This window comes from Mustela erminea, chromosome 8, assembly GCF_009829155.1.
Source record: "Mustela erminea isolate mMusErm1 chromosome 8, mMusErm1.Pri, whole genome shotgun sequence".
Classification (NCBI taxonomy): domain Eukaryota; kingdom Metazoa; phylum Chordata; class Mammalia; order Carnivora; family Mustelidae; genus Mustela; species Mustela erminea.
Window position 1 is genome coordinate 65,645,809 of NC_045621.1, and position 9,466 is coordinate 65,655,274.

The window sequence follows — 9,466 nt, forward strand, 5'->3', positions numbered from 1 at the left end:
TATTTTTCACTGCTAAAAGAAGAAAAAGGGGCGCCTGGGTGGCTCAGAGGGTTAAAGCCTCTGCCTTGGGCTCGGGTCATGATCCCAGGGTCCTGGAATCGGTGCCCGTATTGGGCTCTCTGCTCAGTGGGGAGCCTGCTTCCTCCTCTCTCTCTGCCTGCCTCTCCGCCTACTTGTGCGCGCGCGCTCTCTCTCTCTCCCTCTCTGTAAAATAAATAAATAAAATCTTAAAAAAAAAAAAAAAAAGAAGAAGAAAAGGAATGGTTGATTGAGAATGAACTAGAAAGAATGGTTCTGAGGCTACTTCCTATGAATAATAAAATTCAAAGTCGTCTGTTATGAAGACTGAATGAGTTAATACATATAAAGTTCTTACTGCATATAGTACACAAAGGTGTCACAGAACAAATGCCCAATATATGTTGGCTGTTGGTGGTGGTATCTGTTGAGAAGGAGGTGGCTGGAGTAAGGAGATGGAGCCAAATGAAGGATTGAAACTAGCCAGGTATATTGAAGGACAGTGAATTCACTGAGGTTTAAGTCAGTTTTTCCAAGGTAGAGGTTTTATTTTGAAATAACTGTAAATTTGTACATAACTATAAAAAAATAGTGATTAGAGATCCTGTGCATTCTTCCCCAGTTTCCCCCAGTAATTACATTTTGCAAAACTATCCTACAGTATCACACCTAGGATATTGACAGTGATACAGTGAAGACCACATTTCCATCACCGTGAATATCCATGATGTTGCACTTTGGCCACACCTAGTTCATTCTAGCCCTGACTCCCTCCATAACCCCTGGCAAATACTAATGTGTCCTCTATTTCTAGAATCTTATCATTTCAAGAACTTCATATAAATGGAAGCATACAGTACGTAAACTTTTCGGAATGGCTTTTTTTTCACTCACCATAATTTTCTGGAGATCCCTCTAAGTTGTGTGTATTAATAATTCACTCCTTTTTATTGTGGTGGTGTGGATGTACAGAGTTCATGAACATTCACTCAGTGAAGAACATCTGGGTTGCTTCAGGCTTTTATCTATTACAAATAAAGCTGCTATGGAAATTAATGTATAGTTTTTGTGTGAACATAAGTTTTAATTTCCCTGGGATAAATGCCTAGCAGCACAATTACTGGGTCTTATGATGAATCTATGTTTAGTTTTTAAAGAAACTCCAAGCTTGTCCAGAGTGGCTATACCATTTTACATTTCCATCAGTCATATAGGAATGATCCAGTTTCTTGCAACCTAACCAACATTTGGTGTTGTCATAATCTTTCATTTTAGCTATTCAGACAGGTGTGTAGTGATGTCTCATTGAGGTTTGCACATCCTTAATGGCTAATGATGCGAACACTTTTTCATGTGCTTATTTGCCATCTCTATATCCCTTTTGGTGAAATGTCTGTTCATTTCTTTTGCCTGTTTTCTAATTGAATTTTTTTGCAGTTGAGTTTTGAGATTTCTTAATATATATTAGATACTAGTCCTTTGTCAGATATGTGGTTTCCTCCTATTTTCTGTTTTCAGCTTGTCTTTTCAACCTCTTAACAATCTTCTGCAGAACAAAGTTTTCAATTTTGATAAAAGTCAATTAGCCAACTTTTCTTTCCATGGATCAATCTTCTGACATCAAGTCTAAGAACTCTTCGGTCCTAAAACTCAAAAAGATTTGCTCCTATTTTTTTATGTAAAGGTTTTATAGTTTTCCATTTAATTTTTAATCTGTGAATCCATATGAAATTATTTGTTATATAAAAATTGTGGGTTTGGGAGAAGGGTGGTGGGGTTATGGACATTGGGGAGGGTATGTGCTTTGGTGAGTGCTGTGAAGTGTGTAAACCTGGCGATTCACAGACCTGTACCCCTGCGGATAAAAATATATGTTTATAAAAAATAAAAAATTAAAAAAAAATTGTGGGTTTGGTAGAGTTTTTCTTCTTCTCTATGAATGTCCAACTTGCCATAGCACCATTCATTGAAAAGGCTACACTTTCTCCATTATTGCTTTTGCATCTTTGTAAAAAATCAGCTGAGTCTGTTTGTGTGGGCCAATTCCTGGGTGTTGTACTCTGTTCTATCAGCCTGTATGTCTAGACATCCTCCAATACCACACAGTCTTGATCACTGAAGCTATAAAATAAATTAGGTATTTTGAGTCCTCCCACTTTATTTTTCTTTTTAAAAATTGTGTTGAGGTGGGGTTCCTGGGTTGCTCAGTCAGTTAAGTGCGGAACTCTTGATCTCAGCTCAGGCCTTGATCTCAGGGTCGTGAGTTTAAGCCCTTTATTAGGCTCCATGCTGGATGTGGATCCTACTTAAAACAAAAACAAAAACAAAACTTGCATTGGGGTGCCTGGCAGGCTCAGTTGGTAGAGCATGTGACTCTTGATCCCAAGGTCTTGAGGTCAAATACCACATAGAGCATGGAAAAAAAAAAAAAAAAGAAAAAGAAAAGAAAGAAAAAATCATCTTAACTATTCTAATTCCTCTGTTTCCAAATAGATTTTAGAGTAAACTTGTCAATATTATAGAAAATGTTGTTGGGACTTTGATAGGAATTGAATGAAACCTATATATCAGTTTGTGAAGAATTGACATCTTTACTACACTAATTCTTCCAATCCATGAATTCAGTGTCTTTCCATTTACTTAGCTCTTCTTTGACTTCTTTCATCAGCATTCTGTGCTTTTCTGCATATAACCTGTACATATTTTGTTAGACTTACACTTAAGCATTTAATTTGGTTTTTTTTTAAGAAGATTTATTTTATTTATTTATATGACAGAGATCACAAGTAGGCAGAGAGGCAGGCAGAGAGAGAGGAGGAAGCAGTCTCCCTGCAGAGCAGAGAGCCCGATGTGGGGCTCGATTCCAGGACACTAAGATCATGACCTGAGCCGAAGGCAGAGGCTTTAACCCACTGGGCCACCCAGGTGCCCCATTTAATTTGTATTTTGAGCAAATATAAGTAGTATATAAGTATAAGTATTACATTTTAAATTTCAATGCCCAAATGTTTATTGATAACATATAAAAATACACTGTGTTTTTCTTATATCCTGTAATCTTAACTAAACTCACTTGTTAGTTATAGGAAGTTTTTGTTTGGTTTTGTTTGGTAGATTCCTTGGAATTTTCTATGTAGAAAATCATGTCATCTGAAGCTAGGAAAAATGTATTCCTTTCTCATTTATATGCCCTTTATTTCCTTCCTTTGCTTACTGTACTGACTAGAACTTCCCATGCTGTGCTGAATAGAGTGGTAAGAGTGGATATTTTTGCCTTGTTTTCTGTTTTAGGGAGAAAAGTTTCATTCTTTCACTATAAAGTATAGTGGTAGATGTGGGTATTTTTTAGATGTACCTCATCAAGTTGAGAGGTTCCTCTCTATTTCTAGTTTTCTGAGAGTTTTGATAATGAATGGGTGTTGAATTGTGTCAAATGCTTTTTCTATATCAATTGATATGATCATGTGATTTTTTTCTTTAGCCTTTTAATTTGGTGGATAATATTGATTGATTTTCAAATATTAAAACAGCCTTGCATTCCTGGAGTAAACCCTGGTAAAGATGTATCATTCCTTTCATATAGTGTTGAATTCTATTTGCTAATATTTAATTAAAGGTATTTATTTGCTCTGTAGTTATGAGGGATATTTGTAAATTTCTTTTTTGTACTGCCTTTGTCTGGTTTTGGTATCAGGGTAATACTAGCTTCATAAAATGAATTGGAATATGGTCCCTTCTCTTCCATCTTCTGGAAGAGATTATATATAGTTGGTATTAATTCTGTAATGTTTGGTAAAATTCCAGAGTGAAACCATCTGGACCTGGAAATTTTTGAGGGGGAGAGTTTTTTAATTACAAGTTTAATATTGTTTGTTATAGAGCTGTTCAAATTAGTGATTTCATATTGGGTGGGTTGTAGTAATTTATGTTTTTTCAGAAATTGGTCCATTTCATCTAAATCATAAAATTTATGTGTATAGAATTGTTAGTTGTATTTCCTTGTTATCCATCAGGGTCTATAATGGTATTCTCTGTTACATACATTATTGTCAGAAGGGGGTGAATGTTGCTCTCTGTGTGGTCTCCACTGATATCTGGGGGTTGGAGGAATGGGGGAGAGCCTTGGTACAACCTGAGGAAGGTAGAAGTCTAGGCTTCCTGGGTGCCTGAGTGGCTCAGCTGGTTAAGCATCTGCCTTTGGCTCAGGTCATGATCGCAGGGTCCTCACATTGGGCTCCCTGCTCAGTGAGGAACTTGCTTCACCCTCTCCTGCTCCCCCTGCTTGTGCATGTTCTCTTTTTTTCTCTCTCGCTTTCTTTCTGTCAAATAAATATATAAAATCTAAAAAAAAAAAAAAAAAAAGTCTAGGCATCCCACTGAGCTTTTGGTAGTGTGAATGTGAGTGGGACCACAGTGTTTTTTGTGGTGTTTGACTGGAGTAGAGTGGTTATTGTCTAAACGTTTCCTATATTGCTAAGTTACCCCTTTCCTGGTTCTTTGGCTAGAGAGAGTAGCTTTTGTTGGAGCTTCATCTGTTGGCATTTATAAACTACTGGCTTCTTTAGGTCTAAGTCTGGAATGTATGAGACAAAACAAAACAAAAGACATATACGCACATAGGGAACTTACCCACTGTGTTCTTCCTTGGATCCTGAGGTCCCTAACTGTTCTGTCTTCTTCTCCGACCTTCCATCAGTGTCTCCTTATGTTACATCTACATATCTACATCCATATCTATATCTATATCTATATCTATATCTATATCTATATCAGGGATAAATAGAGAAAAATATATCTATTCTTTTTGGCAGTAGAAGTACTCTAAGAGATACATAATTTGTAATTTGTCATTTGAAAGTATAAACTTTAGTGATTTTTTTTAAAAGGACTTTTTACTTGTTTACTTGACAGAGAGAGAGAGCACAAATTGGGGGAATGGCAGGCAAAGGAAGAAGCTGTTTCTCCTCCAAGCAAGGAGCCCAACTTTGGGGATCAATCGCAGGACCCTGAGCCACCCAGGCACCCCTAAAGTTTAGTGATTTTTAAGTACATTTACAAGGTTGTATGACCAACAGCACTATCCAGTTCTAGAACTTTTTCATCGCTGCATAAACATATTAGTAGGAACTTCCATCCTACTCTTCCCCTAGCAGCTGACAGTCACTGACCTGCTTTCTGTTTGTATGGTTTGCCTATTGCAAACATTTCCTATAAATGAAATCATGTGTTCTTTTGTGTCTGGCTTCTTCGTTTAGCAATGTCTTCAAGTTTCATCCATGTTGTAGCATATGTCAGAATTTTGTTCCCTTTTTATAGTTCCGTGTTATTTTATTGTATCAATATACCACACTTTATCCATCTATCAGTTGATGGACATTTCAGTTTTTTTTTTTTTAAGATTTTTATTTATTTATTTATTTGACAGGCAGAGATTACAAGTAGGCTGAGAGGCAGGCAGAGAGAGAGAGGAGGAAGCAGGCTTCCCGCTGAGCAGAGAGCCTGACACGGGGCTCAATCCCAGGACCCTGGGATCATGACCTGAGCCGAAGGCAGAGGCTTTAACCCACTGAGCCACCCAGGCGCCCCTGTTGTTTTGTTTTTAAAGATTTTATGTATTTATTTGACAGAGAGAGAGAGAGAGCAAGAGAGGGAACACAACCAGGGCGAGTGGGAGAGGGAGAAGCAGGCTTCCCGCTGAGCAGGGAGCCCATTGCAGGGCTCCATCCCAGGATCATGACCATGATCATGACCTGAGCCAAAGGCAGATACTAAATGACTAAGCCATCCAGGTGCCCTGGACATTTAGGTTGTTTTGACTTGTGGCTATTATGAATAGTGCTGCTTTAAATATTCATGCAAAAGTTTTTGTGTGAATACATTTTCAGTTATCTTGAGTATATATCTAGGAGTGGAATTGCTGAGTCATGTGGTAATACTATATTAAACTTTTTGAAGAACAACCAAAACTTTTCACAGTGGCCACACCATTTAACATTCCCATAGACAACATATGAGAGTTCCAATTTTTCCATAGATTTACAAACACTTTTTATTTTCCTTTTATGTTTTTCTTATGGCCATCCTAGTGGGTGTGAAGTGGTATTCAGTGTGGTTTGATTTGCATTTCCCTGTTGGCTGGCAATGTTGAGCATCTTTTCATGTGCTTATCAGCCATTTCTGTGTCTTTTTTTGAGAAATGATAATCCAAATCCTTTGCCTACTTTTAAATTGTTTTTGTTGAGTTCTTTGTATATTCTGGATATTAGATCTTTACTGGATATATGGTTTGAAAATATTTTCTTCCATTTTGTGGACTGTCTTTTTACTTTTTTGATAATATCCCTTAACATGTGAAAATTTTTAATTTTGGTGGTGTCCAAATCTATTTTTTCTTCGGTTGCTTATACCTTGGGTGTTTATCTAAGAACCTGTTGCCTGATTCAAGGTCACAAAAATGTACACCTATTTGTTCTTCTAAGAGTTGTATAACTTGAGATTTTATGCTTAGGTCTTTGATCTTTCTTGAGTAAATGAACTCTGAAATCTCCATGATGGTAAGAATTTAGGAAGTAGAGGAAAGCTGGGGTACTATGGTGGCACAGTCCTTTAAGCACCCACCTCTTGATTTTGGCTCAGGTCATGATCTCAGGGTCTTGAGATCAAGCCCTGCATCAGGCTCCTTGCTCAGCAGGGAGTCTGCTTGAGATCTCTTCCTCTGCACCTCCTTCCCCCTCCTTGCACATGTGCACCCTCAGCCTAAAATAAATCTTAAAAAAAAAAAAAAAAAGAAGTAGAGGAAAGCTGTTCTATTGCCAACTATTTCTAAAATGTAGGGACAAGTTTGATGTGTACAAGACCTTGGTAAAGAGGCTTAAAGAGTGATTTAAATGGATACCACAAGACTTTTGGCAAATACTTTCACCCTATCACCAGGAGACCTCTTTGCTTAAACTTTAATTGATGGATTAGTAAAATATGCTGTTGGTTCTATGTAATACACAGTGTTTTAATGATAACTGGAAGCTATATAAAATGTGTGATCCCTTCTAGCAGACAGTTAACAATTTGCTTGGGGGAACTAGAAATAAACATTTGAAACATTTAGTAACAACGACTAGCATCTATTAGAGTGGCTAAAATAAAGTAGGAACAGGAGAAGAAATTCACAGTACCAACTGCTGGAAAAAATGTGGAGCACCTGGAGTACTTACACATTACTTGTGAGAATACAAAATGAGTCAGCCTCCTTGGAATGGTTTCATAGTTTCTTACTTAGTTAAACATATATTTATCATATGATTTAACAATCTGACTTATAGCTATCTGAAGACAAATGAAGATATATGTCCACAGGAAATCTTGTATATAGATGTTTATAACAACTATACTCAAAATGATCAAAAACTTTAACATGTCAGATGTCCATTGACTGATGAATGGATAAATTGTGGTATACCCTTACATACCATACAGTACTACTCAGCAATTAAAAAAAAAATAAAACTCCTGATCAGTGCAACTGCACAAATAAATATCAAAAGCATTATGCTAAGTAATAAAAAAAAAACTAAAGAAAACTACATATTGTGTAACTTTATTTATATAACACTCTGAAAAACTATCAGGCAGGAATATAAATTAGTGGATGCCAGGGACTGGGTTGGGGGGCAGGATTGACATCTTTTTGGGATGATGGACTGTGTTGATTATATGGCTATGAATTTGCCAAAGTCATAGAATGTACCCAAAAAATATTACTGTATGTAACTTATACTTTGATAAATGTGATTTTACAAAAACAGTTTAGTAATAATAGCAAACCAATCATTTATGCATAAATGTCACAATTTTCAAACTTTTTGGTGTCAGAATAGTTTTCTTTAAAATTATGAAGGATCTAGGGGCAACTGGGTGGCTCAGTTGTTAAGTGGTGCCTTCGGCTCAGGTCATGATCCCAGGGTCCTGGCCCCGAGCCCTTCATCTGGCTCCCTCGTCAGCGGGAAGTCTCCTTCTCCCTCTCCCGCTCTACCTGCTTGTGCTTCCTCTCTCACTGTGTCTCTCTCTGTCAAATAAATAAATAAAATCTTTAAAAAAATAAAATCCAATTATGAAGTATCTCAAAAAGCTTTTGTTTATGTGGATTTTATCTACTGATATATTTATATACTGATATATTACTGGAGATTAACACAGAGATTTTTAAAAATTTATCCACTAATTTACTTAAGACAATAATTATTCCATTGGGATGATGAAAAAGTTCTGGAGATGGTGGTGATGATTGCACAGCTTTGTAAATGTACTTGACACTGAACTGTGTACTTAAAATGGCTAAAGTAGTAAATATGATGTATATTTTGTATGAGAATTAGTTATATTTTTAAAACGACATTAGTGGAAAAGCATTAGCTTACATTTTTGTAAATCTCTTTAGTGTCTGACTTAATAGAAGACAGTTGAATTCTCATATCTGTTTTTGCATTCAGTTGGTAGTGATATGTTTTTATTGATTGAAGTATCTGAAGAAAACCCAGTTTGACAGAGATACTTAGTAGAAGAAGCTAGGAGTATTTTCCTTGCTTATTCAGGTGACTGTAGATATTCTTCTTTTGTATGATGCCACAGCTTGAAAGCAATGATATCTTGAAGATTAGTTGTAATGTGGAATCTTAAGCTGTATCAATGAGATTTTCATACTGTCAACCTACAATTCAATTCTCCTCTATGTTGGACTTTAAATAGATGTTTTACCTATACATGATTTTGTAACATTATACATCAGTCATTTGGAAAATATTAGTTCACTGAATTATCCAAGTCTTCTGATATATTTTATTATTCCATGTCAGAAATCACATTTATTAGTATTACCTCTGATCTCCTCAGAAAAATCTTTAAGAAATGGAAGGACTATCAAGATCATGGTGGCAGATATAAAGCTTTTTAAATATTAATTTTTGCTTGAAAAATGAAAAATTTTTATTGGTTAAAAAATACTGCTAGGTGTTTTTTATGAAATGACAGTCTTATTCCATTTATCGGAAAATGCCTACCAAATACCAAGTCTGAAAAACCATAGTTTGTCTGTCAATCATACTTTGAAGTAAAATAGTGTGATTAATATCCAGAATACATAAAGACCCCCTGGGACACCTGGGTGGTTCAGTTGGTTAAGTGGCTGCCTTTGGTTCAGGTCATGATCGAAGGCTCTTGGGATCCAGTCCTGCATCAGGCTCCCTGCTCAGTGGGGAGCCTGCTCCTCTCTCTCTGCTTGCCACTCCACCTGCTTGTGCTCTCTCCCTCTCGGGCAGACAAATAAAATCTTAAAAAAAAAAAAAAGACCTCCTACAATATAATAAGAAAAAGACAAAGCAAAGTAACAAAAAATGGTCAAAGTATTGGAGTTGACATTTCTCCAAAGAAGATAATACAAATGGCCAATAAGCAC